This window comes from Vombatus ursinus, unplaced genomic scaffold (genome assembly GCF_900497805.2).
Source record: "Vombatus ursinus unplaced genomic scaffold, bare-nosed wombat genome assembly UNPS02014839.1, whole genome shotgun sequence".
NCBI classification, from domain to species: domain Eukaryota; kingdom Metazoa; phylum Chordata; class Mammalia; order Diprotodontia; family Vombatidae; genus Vombatus; species Vombatus ursinus.
In genome coordinates this window covers 2,294,429-2,307,816 of record NW_020954617.1, presented here as the reverse complement: position 1 = coordinate 2,307,816, position 13,388 = coordinate 2,294,429, and positions in this window count along the sequence as shown.

Sequence of the window (13,388 nt, the reverse complement as noted above, 5' to 3'; positions counted from 1 at the left end):
ATAGAATAGCTCCCATAGAGAATATAATGTGTAGTACTTTAGCTCACTGTAAAATTGGGACTAGAAGAGTATGGGGAAAAATATAATTGTTATTCAGTTGAAATAGCACTGGTTACTTAGGCTGTGTGCTGTTGTTCTTCATATGAGCCTAGATTTTTTTTTTCCATTTTCATTGAACTCCACTACTGAAAAATAAAAAGGAATACAGATATAGCCAGAAAACAAATAAAAGGAGAAAATTAAATAGGCAATTTAAAAAATCTTGTATCTAGACAGATAGGATCTTCCCAATTTCTACTGTACTTCACTTCTCAAAACCCTCTGATATAACTAAAGACTGTATCCTACCTTGGTCAGTCACCACACGTAAGCTGTTATACCTATAAAAGTATGACACTGAAGTCTGTAGTCTAGTGGAAAGTATCTAGGACCTGAAGTCAGAGGACTTGGTTTCTGGCTCTGCTAATTACTAGCTACATGACCTTGAGAATGGCATATCACCTTTCTAAGGCTCATTGTCTTCATTTACATATATGCAATGAAGCAGTTAATCTCTAAGTTTGCATAGGCACAGAATAGGCAGTTGGATGGTGCAGGGGATAGAGTGCCAAGCCTAGAGTCAGGAAGACTCCTCTTCCTGAGTTCAAATCTGACCTCAGACACTTACAAGCTATATGACCCTGTGCAAGTCACTTAATGCTCTTTACTCAGTTTTCTCATATGTAAAATGAGCTGGAGAAGAAAATGGTAAACCACTCCAGGATTTCTGCCAAGAAAACCCCAACTGCGATCACAAACAGTTGGATACAACTCAAATGACTGAACAACAATATAAATGAATGGAATGCTCTCTTTCCTCATTTCCATCTCCTAGCTTCTCTGGCTTCCTTCAAATCCCAGCTAAAATCCAACCTTCTTTAGAATTCATTTCCAAATCCCTTTTAATTCCAGTAACTGCCTTGTGTTGATTTTCTCCTACTTATTCCATTTATAGTTTGTACATAGGTGTTTGCATATGATCTTCTCCATTAGATAGAAAGTTATTTAAAAGGAGATCTGTCTTTTGCCTCTCTTTGTACCCTCACAGTTGAGCACAGTGCTAAATAATATTTCATCTACCATTTCTTGGTTCTCTATCCTATGATCCTATAAATCTAGGTTAGCATTTTAAAACTCTTCAAAAAGGAATTTTCAACATTAAGAATAGAGAGAATAGAGAGAAAAGAGAATGAAGAATTGCTGAAGTAAGAGAGGGAAGAAAAGAGAGATGTCCATAGATACTGACAGTACTTTTATAATGGAACACAATAACCATTTATAAGGGCACTTTATTATGCAGGTATCCTAAGATACCTAATACTAAAATCAATAAAGCCAGCTGTGAAATACAACTTGGCTCCAAGCAAAATTTTAGGGGGGGTGGAAGGGACGGAGGAACAGAAGAAGAAAAATGTGTGTGTGTGTGTGTGTGTGTGTGTGTGTGTGTGTGTAGCATGATTTTTTCTCCAGAGACTGATTCTAAGTAGAAGTACATAGTGAGGTAAACAGAGAAACACTGGTGGACAACATCCAATTTCGGAAGCGTTAAGGAAGCTTGGCTTGAAACGACAAAAAGGTGAGTGCTCCTTCTCCAGGGTAGCATGAATACATAAATCAAAGCCTCAGCTCTCACATTTCACCTCTGACTGAATTCTGATCCCTCCACATACAGTAAGGTATATGGGTGTCAGAGGACTTTTTCAATTTCCAACTCTGGCTAGCTCTCAAATGGCTGGGAACTTCCTTCCATTAGTTTAGTTTAATAGAAGAAAATATTGGTTTCTGTTCTTAGTGAGGTTGAAAGTTCCTATTCCTTTTCTCAGTCTGGATGCCATTAGCTCTGCTGTTTTCTTTCAGAGATGCTTTCATGCACTAGAATAATGACGATCATCACACACCAGTGACAGAAGTACCATTACTAGCACTCTAGTGGCTTCTGGCTCAAGTTGTTGATATATGTAAGACAGAGTGAGACCTCCTAAAGGTAGCTAAGTCCCTATCACACTAAGATCATAGTTCTCTCTCTCCCTCACTTCCTCCTTTCTTTTTCTCATATTCTCATTCTTTCATATATATATATATATATATATGTGTGTGTGTGTGTGTGTGTATGTATATATGCATATATGCGTATGCATATATGTATACACACACACACATATATATGTAAAATATATAGTTTTCATGTATGTGCATATGTATGAATGTAGATTTCATAAATGGAGAAAAAAAGATTCAAGCAAAATTGCCACAAGGTTTGCTTGATATCTAATAGTGTGTGTTTGGGGTGGCGGGGGTGTGTTTCAGAAAGCTATCAATTTAATTTATTTCTAGTCAAGTATTGATTAGTTGGAAACTATGTGCTATCCTGAGAAGCAGTGTGGAATAGTGGATAGAGGTTCAGTCTTAAAGTCTAGAAGACCTGAGGCCAAGTCCTATTGCTGACAGATCCTGGGTATGAGACTGCATAAGGCCCCTAACTCCTCAGTGCCTCAGATGGCTCTTTAAGACCTGAAGTTGCAGAGGCATTGCTGGTCTGTATTGATGAATGGAGTCACCTTACTAGGAGCTCCCTATACTGTTGAAATCATGAGTCTGTACAAATATATCTGCATATCTAGATGTAGATATAGTCACCATGCTAAAGAAAGGCAACAATAAATCATTCCTTACTCTCAAGGAGCTTACAGACTCCTCAGGGAAAGCAACTTTTATACAGATAAATCTTGTTAAAAAAACACTGCAAAATTCTACCTTTATTAGGACATAGCACTTAAACAGATTCTAAGGGGATCTAAGGGTACCAAGAGGCAAAAAATATCATAGGGTCATAGATCTAGATCAAGAACAGACCTCAGAGCCCATTTAGTCCAAACTTGTCCAGAAGGAGATTAAGTGACTTGGCTATGGCCACACAAGTAGTACACAGCAGAAGCAGGATTTGAACTCAACACCTCTGACTCCAGAGTCAGTACTCTTTCCATTGAGTTTTAGAGTAAAAATAATAAAGAGTACTTCTTTCTAGATGAGGGTAGATTGGGTTTTATTATCCACAGGGTGTGCATTTTTGTGTAGACATCTGAGATCATGGAATTTATTAGTGCTCTTATCAGATATTGTCTTTCATTAATTATTTGCCTGTTCTACTAATAGTTTTATCTTTATAGCATACCTTCCACTCTCTGTGATATTTGTATTACTGGATATATTTGGGCAGATTTTTCTGTCCCCTTCCACTTTTAATTAAAAACATCTGGATCAAATCCAGAAGTCTCCAAACTAAATATATTTGAAATTAAGCCTCATGAGATTCATTCCATCCTTGATCATAATGAGTTCATGATTCCATAAATCTACTTTCCATTAGAAAATATCCTTTTTTTTAACCAGATAATTACTTACAACCTCTTCCATCCCCTTCTGAGGCCCCTATCTCCAAAAAGCAATCATGCTGAACACAATCCTACATGACTAAATTAGTGAGTTTCATGTTCAAGTTTACATAATCTCTAGCTATACTTCTTTTATTTCTTTTCTTAAAATCATTTATTCCTACTTGAATTACCAAAAACTGATAATGTGAATAAAATTTAATTTATTTTTCCATCATATATAATTTATATGTCCTGAAAAGAAGTGCATTTCCATTTTGTTAATTTAAGGTTGATATATGTTTGCTGTGATATCTTTCATCTGGAAAGGTCCAAATGCACATACACATAGACATATATGTACATATCTACAGGTACATACATACATATCTGTTATACACACATTTCTACATACATGTGTGTACATATAGGTAAACATATACACATATGTGTGTATACATGCATATATACATACATTTTATTCATTTAACCTGTATTAAATGGCTTCTCTCCTGGAGGAACCTGTGAATCACCAAGACATTCTTTGGAGTAGAAAAAGCTACTACTTCTCATGGAGTTCAACTCTACCCTCAATGAGAGGAGACTTGGGCTTATTATGTACCTCTAGGGAGCTCATTTTTTTTTCCTTTCCTACTTCAATATACAGTATATTACCTATGATATGCCAGGCACTGTGCTAAATGATTTCCAAATAATATCTCATTCCATCATCACAACAATCCTGTGAGGTAGGTGCTATTATTAATCCCAATTTTCAACTGAGGAAACTGACATAAAGAGAAATTAGGTGATACACCCAAGGTCACAGAGTTTTAAAATTTCTAAGGTAAGATTTAAACTTAGATCTTCCAGACTACAGGCCCATTGCTCTATCCATTGTGCCATCTACCTACTGTTATACCTACCTAAAATCAAGAGACAGCATTATATGTGATGTGGATACACTAGAGGCCTTTCTAGTGTAAATCAAGTATGTTTATTATCATCATTACTATTCAACAGTTGCCAGAAATGCCTAGCTATAACAATGAGGAGAGGAGAGGAGAAAGAGAATAAGTATAGGCCAAAAGGAAATAAAATTATCACTTTTTGCAAATGGTTTACTGAGAGAACCTTAAAGACTTAACCAAAAATGTATTTGAAAGAACAGCTTCAGTAAAGTTTTAGGATATAAAATAAACCCACATAAACAATCAGCATTCTCTATATTATGAATAAAATCAAACAGGAAGAAATCAAGAAATTGCATTCAAAATACCTACAGAAAGTACAAAGTACTTGGTAGTCTACTTCTAAAGCACACAAAAGAACTATATAAACACAGTTAAACATACTCTTCACACAAATAAAGACAGATCTAAATAACTAGAGAAAATTTACTTGCTCATGGGTAGCCTGAGCCAATATAATAAAGATGATAACAATACCTAAATTAATTTACTTATTCAGTTCCATACTAATCAAACTACCAAATGATTATTTTATTCAACTAGAAAAAATAATAAGAAAATTCACATAGACTAACAAAACATCAAGAATATCAAAGGAACTAATGTAAAAAAAAGTGAGAAAGAAAAAAAGCTAGTAGTATTATAGAATAAAGTTATAATCATAAAGACACTTTTTAAGAAATAAAAAAGTTGATCAATAAAACTGATAAACAATATGTAGAAGCAAACAAGCCTAGTATTTGATAAACCTAAAGATCCCGGCTACAAGGGAAAGAATTTAGTATTTAACAAAATCACTGGGAAAATGAGAAAGCCACTGAGCAGAAAGTCAATATAGAATAAAATTCACACCACATGCCAAGACAAGCTCCAAAGGAGTATATGACATAAAGGGTGACACAAAAAAGAAGTCAGAATAACATGGAAGGAATTACCTATCAGGCCTATGGGTAAGAAAAAAATGTCCATGATCAAAAAAAAATGTAGAATGTTCAAAGGAACCTATCTAAAATGGATAATTTTGATTATATATAATTAAATTTTTTTTACACAAGAACCAATTCAGTTAAAGTTGGAAGAGAATCAGGAGAGTGGGACAACATCCTTGCAGCAATTTCTCTATAATTGTGTCTCCTTTCTAAGATAAATAGAGAACTTATTAAAATTTATGAGATGAATGTCTAATCCCCAATTTATAAATGGTGAAGGGTTAGGGACAGACAATTTTCATAGAAATTCAAGCTATCAATAACCCTATAATATGCTCTAAATAATTAATAATTAGATAATTGTAACTTAAAACAACTCACACACCACTTTACACCCATCAGATTAGCAAAGCTGATAAAAGCAGAAAATGACAAATACTGAAAAGGCTGTCGGAAAACAGGAACATTTATGTGCTATTGATAAAACTTTGAATTTGCCCAGCCATTTTGGAAAACAATTTCAAACTGTGACCAAGAAGTTATTAGTTTTTGTATACCCTTGACCTGCTGACATAATAATAGATCTATACCCCAAAGAAATTAAAGACAGGAGGTATATACACATAGATACAAAATAATTATAACAGCTCTTTCTTTGTGATGGAAAAGAATCAGAAACTTTGGTAGTGCTCATCAATTGGAGAATGGCTGAACTGTTATGGTATTAGAATGTAACAGAACTGTGCTGTACAAAGTGATGAAAGAGTTAGTCTGAGAGAAACCTGGGAACTGATGCAAGCTAGAGTGAGAAGAATCAGGAGGATATTTCATGCAAAAACAATATTATTAAGATAAACAACTTTAAAATACTGAGGAATTCTAAGTCAATGAAATGACCAGACTGATTAAGTAAATCAATACAATGAATAAGTATATTAATAGAAGACTGGAAATGGAGGGGAAGAGTAATACATTATAATTAGAGGAAGGAGAGGATGATTAGGGAAAATTATTTCACATAATCTTAGTGTACAAGTTGAAGCTTATACAGAGAGGAAGAAGTAAGGGGATCAGTTAATATTTAAACCTCACTCTCACCTGGACTTGTGAAAGGAGGAAGAAAGAATATAAACACAATGAGCTGGGTACACAGATTCATTTTACTATCCATGGAAACAGAAGGGAAAAGAGAAATATGATAGGAAGTAGATTAAGGGAGGGATTAGTACTAAGTGAAACAAACTAATGATATTTAAAAAATATTTATGGTAGATCTTTTATATTTTTAAGTGACCAAAGGTGAAAACAAAGGAAGTTGAGGGAGTTTCTATCAATTGGGCAATAGCTGGGAAAGTTATGGTATATAAATGTGATAAAATACTATTGTTCCACAAGAATTAATGATAGGGATTGTTTCAGAAAATCTTAGAAGACTTATATGAGTTGATCCAGAGTGAAGTGAACAGGACCAGGAAAATATTTTGTACAATGATAACAATTGCATAAAGACCAAAAACTCTGAAAGATTTAGAAACTGTTATTTCTATAATGGCCAACTGTGATTCCAGAGAATGCATGAAGAAACTTGCTGTGTACCTCCACAAAGGGAAGTGAAGGACTCAGAGAGAAATATAACATATGTATCTTTTCAACATAGTCAATGCAGAAATTTGTTTTGCTTGACTAAACATTCTTGAAACAGGAGTTTTGTTTTTCTTTCTTAGTCAAGTGGTGGGGTGAATAACCGTGAGATAGAGGGAGAAAAATTTTGCTTGTTGAAAAATGATTAACTAATTCTTTTAAAAGATACCATATAAAAATTCAGCATCCAGCTACTTTTTTTCTGTCTTCCTTTCTCTTCTCTCCTTTCATCATTTATCAGACTTCATTTAATTTCTCTACTTTCTCATGGTCATCCTATACAAGCTTAATTATAACTGAATTGAATCAGTTGGCTATTACTTTGGCATCATTCACTGGTTTCATTATCCAATCAGAACAGAAAGATGGCAACTTATATAAATGATCTAGTTTGCAGTTTCCAGATCCTAGAGAAATGTGATGAATACAAAACACTACAGATCAAGAACTGGGTTTAATTACAAAGGGGCACTAACTATTGGAAAGTTTGCAATTCCTGGTGAGGAAATTGCAAATGTCTTCAGTCTTTCCCCCATAAATGTCCTTCCCTGCTGAGTTTGGAGCTTGTGATATCCTTTCAAATCCCTCCATTCATAGGCATTACTTAAAGATTAAATGACTTTCATTATTCTGTCATGTCCTTTAAAACCCTTCCTGTCTATCACACCACTGCAGCTGTTCTTGGTGCTTTCCCTAATTTATTTACTTTAAAATGTGAATTTCTGTTTAAGAACTTCAGGGTGCTCAGGTTATACCAACCACAGAATTTAGCACATTTCAGTTTTAGAAAGATCATTTAGGACAATTAAGAAATTATGGGAATGAAATGAAGTATAGATGAATAGAAGGCAATAGATCTGTGAAGATGAAAAGTTACTAAAATGTCCTAATGTGTGCTAATTTTTAAAAGAGGAAAGGCTTAATTCCTAATGAAGATGAAACAAGATGTGTGTGTGTGTGTGTGTGTGTGTTGAGTTGGGGGTGGGGTAAAAACTAGCGATGCATTGCAAAATAATTTTTCAATGTGCTAAACAGAAATTTAAATACTTAAAAAGTTCCATTTATTGCATGCAAGCAAAAGATAAGGATAGCAAATAAGTAGGATGACCATATGTTAGCAGAAGAGGTTATAGAGAGTAATGAGAGATTTTACAAATGCATTGGCTAAAATAGATATTAGAAAATAGCTGTACTGACAAATGAGGCTAGGTAATGATGACCCTAAAATAGCTTGGAAATTGTGCACATTCTTCAAATCAAGCTTTACCAAGTATAAAATGGGGAAAATAGAGAATAATTGAGGAATAATAAAGAAACTAAAAATATGCAAAGACAAAAAAAACACAACAGGAGTAGCTGAAAAATAGGATATAGGCAGAAAATCTAATTTCACGCCAAGCAAATACTGGGTCTTTAGTTAGCTCAATTGATGATCATAGAGTTAGAGGAATACATACAATTTCAAAATGCTCTCCAATTCTCTAACTCAGACCTCATTCTTTAAGTAGCAATATGGAACCATATCATGCTAGAAATAATCTTTTTTTTTAGTGGTGGTGGGGCAGGAAATACCTTAAAGATTATCTGTTACTACTGCTTTTTTTTGTAAATGAAAAAATCAGATAGTAGGAGAATAAAGTGACTTGGTCATATATCCTGCTCCAAAAGATGTAAAATGATGCAAAAGTTTCTATAATATTGATGATAGATACAGAGTATAACAATGCCAAATATGAAAAGTGCTTTCATATATATAATATTATATATATATATTCATATATATTGATATATTCATATATCTAAAACAAATCTCTAGTTATAATTTTAAATTAGTCCTTCAAATTTTTTCTATCCTCTGTTTTGTTGAAAAATAGTTGGCTACTCTCTGCCTTTTATCATACCAGAACTGTTCTTGTATCACTTGTATCAGTAATCTGTGATGGCTCTGAAAAGGCTCTTACATTAAGAATGAAACCTTAGTGGTTTTTAAAGCATTCCACAACCTGATCACACCTTACCTATTCAGATATACTTTTTGTTATTCACTAACACAAGCTTTGAGATTCAAAGGGGTCATTTGCCCAACTCTTCCTCACTAGTGCCATGTGTGTTGGCTACCCCCTTTCCTAGCCTTCTACTTTTCTGCTGTCTTAAATAGGATATATCATTATGTAAGAAGAAATAAAATAAACTTTGTGTATTTTGTTCTGCATGGTTTTAAATTCTCAACTTTTTTTGTTATTAGAACTCTATGGCCCCCACCAGTGCCAGCCACCCTCTCCCCACCCCCTCAGCATCAGACATGAGAGTTGCTCATGGGCCTCAGAGCAACATAAGTGCAGGACCATGTAAACAGCCATGGTCTGCAGCCATTAGCACAAGAAGTAGGAGAACAGTGGAATCAGGACTCAAATTTAAGAGAAAGGGAAAAGTCCAAAAAAAAAAAAAAGATAAGCAAAAAAGAACAGAAAAATAATCTGACCATAGAAAGTTAACTTGGAAGACCATGACACAAACTCAGAAGAGGACAACGTTGTTAAATCACCTATGGGAAAACCCCAAATAAAAAAGAGAAGTGGTCTCAAGCCCAAAGAAACTCATGTAAGAGCTCAAAAAGGAGCTTAAAAATCATATGAGAGAGGAAGAAGAAACATGGAAAAAGACATGAGAGTGATGCAAGAGAATTATGAAAAAAAAAGATTCAGCAGCTTGGAAAAAGAAAACAAATGCTTAAAAGGTAGAATTGGCCAAATGGAAAAGGAGATACAAAAAATGCAGTGAAGAAAACAACTCCTTAAAAAGTACAAATGACCAAATGGAAAAGGAAGTATAAAATCTGAGGAAAACAACTCCTTAAAAGTTAGAATTAGAGGGGCAGCTAGGTGGCACAGAGAGCACCAGCCCTGGAGTCAGGAGGACCTGAGTTCAAATCCAGCCTCAGACACATAACACTTACTGGGTAAGTCACTTAACCCCATTGCCTAGCCAAAAAAAAAAAAAGTTAGAATTGGACAAGTGGAAGCTAATGATTCTATGAGACATCAAAAATCAAACAAATTCAAAGAAATGGAAAAAAAAATAGAATAAAATATAAAATACCTCATTAGAAAAACAGCTAACCTGGAAAATAGATCAAGGATGGACAATATCAGAATCACTGGACTACCTGAAAGCTATGATCAAAACGATGACCTGGACAGCATCTTTCAAGAAAGTATCAAGGAAAACTGTTCTGATGTCCTAGATCCAGAAGGTAGAATAGGCATTGAAAGAATCCACCTATCACCTCAGGAAAGAGATCTCAAAATACAAACTCCATGACATTATAGTCAAATTTCAGAACTATTGGGTCAAGGAAACAATACTACAAATAGTCAGATAGAAACAATTCAAATATTAGGGAGCCACAAAGAGGTTTTACACAGGACTTAGCAACTGCAACATTAAAGATAGGGGGTCATGGAACATGATATTCCAGAAGACAAAGGAGTTGGGACTACAATCAAGAATCACCTACCCAGAAAAATTAAGCATAATAGTTCAAGGGGAAAAAATGGTCATTCAATGAAATAGAAAGATTTCAAGATTTCATAAGGAGAAGGCCAGAATGTTTATTTGTATAAATAAACCAAAAATAGCCACATTTCAAGGAAAAGCAAAAAAAAAATTGGGTGGGGAATTATAGATAGCTTCTCAGATAAAGGTCTCATCTCAAATATATAGAGAACTTTGTCAAATCTGTAAAAATATGTCCTTCCCCAATTGATAAATGGTGAAAGGATATGAAAAGCTTTCAGATGAAGAAATCAAACCTATATAAAGTCATAAAAATGTTCTAAATAATTATTGATTAGAGAAACACAAATTTAAACAATTTTGAGATACCATCTCATACCTACCAGATTGGTTAAAATGATAGAAGGGGACAATGACAAATGTTGGATGTGATGTGGAAAACTGGGACAATAATAAACTGTTGGTAGAACTGTGCATTGATCCAGCCATTTTGGAGAGCAATCTGGAATTATGCCCAAAGGGTTATAAAAATGTACATATCCTCTGACCCAGAAATAATACTGTTAGGTTTGTTTTCCAATGTGATTGGGGGAAAAGGAAGAGAACCTACATGTTCTAAAATATTTATAGCACCTCTCTTTGTGGTAGCAAAGAGTTGGACATTGAGAGAATGCCCATGAATTGGGGAATAGTTGAACAAGTTGTATATGATTGTGATAGAATATTACTGTGCTATAAGAAATGATGAGCATGTTAATTTTAGAAAAGAAAAAAAAACATGGAAAAATTTGCATGAAATAATGCAGAGTAAAATGAGTAGAACCAAGAGAATCTTGTATATAGTAATAGCAATTGTGTTCAAAGAGTAACTGAATGACTAAGCTGTTCTGAATAAGATGAATATTCAAATCAACTACAAAGATCCTATAAAGAAGGATGCTATCCACCTCTAGAGAAAAACTAATATATGGAAGCATGTATTGCATGTTGTTGTTGCTGTTGTTTTTGTTGTTGCTATTTGGTCCTGTCACTCATTTCTGATTCTTCATAACCCCGTTTGAGTTTTCTTTGCAAAGAAACTGGAGTAGTTTACTGTTTCCTTCTCTAGCTTATTTTAAAAAAGAGGAACTAAGGCAGATATGAATATTAAAAATTTTACATGCAATTGGGAAATATTTAATGAATTTTTTTAAATTTAAAAAAGCCCATTAACCATCAATTTTTGTTATGCTTTTTCAAGAGACTCAGAATGTACTGAACCATACCTTCATTTAAAACACCATTCTCTGTCTACTTCATTATAATAATGTGTTATTTAAAGTTTATGAATTAGATTGTATTTTCTTCTTCCAGAAGAGAAAAATATTTTCTTAGAATTTTAGTTTTCCTTTTAACTGTTGCTATTTTTGAAAACTTCAAGGTCTGTACCACAAGTTTATATTATGGTATACATTCTCTTCTAATTTCAAAGACCTCACAAACACTCCCCAAAAATATTTCACTAATTAGTGCCAAGTAACTAATAGAAGTATTAACAAACCAAACTCCATAAGGGAGATTTTACATTTTATCCCTTTAGAAGAGGAATTTAATAGCCCATTTGCAAGACTGACATTTTAGACCTTTCACACTCAATTCTATTTAAACTACTATTAATACATTTATGATGCAATAGTCTCTTAGAAAATTGCAATCAGTATTGTAAAATAAAATAAAATATTTGCAAAATCAGTAAAATCTATGAGCCTAAAGTGATTGGTTGTAAGCACAAAGATCCATGCATCAGGTGTCTCCATTTATCATGACTTAATTTTCATTAATGACCACCAGTAAACACTTAACTCCAATGGTGCATCAATATGTCAGTAAGTCTTGTAATAGATCTTTATGAACAAGTTTAATATATGTTGTGTGTGCATGTGGGAGAGAAAAATATTGAGGAAGGCAAGATATATATTTTCCCCAGTGGACACACGACAAATCCAGGGATGTCAATAGTGAGTTCTTCAGTTTATACTAGATTCCTCAAAGTGAAGATTTCAACATCTTTGAACTCTGACTTGATTATTGCTGATCCTCCAGAAATATCATGAATATTATGTGGCATAAATGTATTTTCAAAAGTATTTTAAAAAATAAAATAATTGTGTTTGAAAGATTTCATTTTACTCCTTTATATATTTGGTCTTAACCTAGGTTGTCTCAAAAATCAAGATGAGGAATCATTGTCATAGAGAGAAATAATTTACTATCTTGAATGAAGACAAAGAGTGTCATCACCTGCAGTTGGTGGTTAGAAGCTAGTGGATTGGATGCATTCATAGATAATGATTTCATATTCCCCATTTTTTCCCCTTGGAGGAAGTCCAGTATTATTGGAGAAGTAATTCCATGTTCTTTCTTTACCAAGTTGATTTCAGTGATTCTGAAAAGGAATTTCATGGAAGCTGGAAAACTAAATTGGGAGTGAAGCTTTACCTAGAAGCCACTCTCTGGAAGCAACTAGTTCAAAGTTTCATAAAATTCTTGAATTGAGAGAGACCATAAAGGTCATGTTATCCCACCCTCTCATTTTACAGACAAGGAGATCCCCCAAGACTAAACAGAAATGTCATATCTGGAAGGAATCTACTTGGGAAGAACTGGTATTTGGGAGGTTTGTCTTTTGTTTTGTTTTTCCTTTCCAGGTACCTTTAATTTAGCCATAGACCAAGTTGTTTTTACTTTCAACAAAGTCCTCCTGATGCTCATTTATTATTCCTTCTCTTGAAAATTAAATGGAAGCATTTGTTGTGTGGTATATGTATAGGTGTCACATATAAAAGAAATTTTGACAGTACTGAGAAGGCTACATGTGAAATTAATAGTCCCTAAATACTTGTTGAACTGAATTAAAAATAAATGAAATGAAATAAATTAAA